Here is a 227-nt window from a genome sequence, read left to right on the forward strand (position 1 = left end):
CACACTATTCAAGATGCAGCCTCACAAGTGACCAGTACAGGTGGATTATTACTTCCCCAGTCCTGCTGGCCACACTGCTGCTGATACACGCCAGGATGCTGTTGGTTGCCTTACACGATGAGGGCAAGCACCGTTCTTTCCCCCCAGAATCAAGCCCGATTCTCCCCTTTCTGAGCCCACCCAAAGCCTGCCCGCTGTTGGCTCAGGGATCCGGAGCCCTGCCCGGA

This window comes from Lathamus discolor, chromosome 3 (genome assembly GCF_037157495.1).
Source record: "Lathamus discolor isolate bLatDis1 chromosome 3, bLatDis1.hap1, whole genome shotgun sequence".
In the NCBI taxonomy this organism is placed as follows: Eukaryota; Metazoa; Chordata; class Aves; order Psittaciformes; family Psittacidae; genus Lathamus; species Lathamus discolor.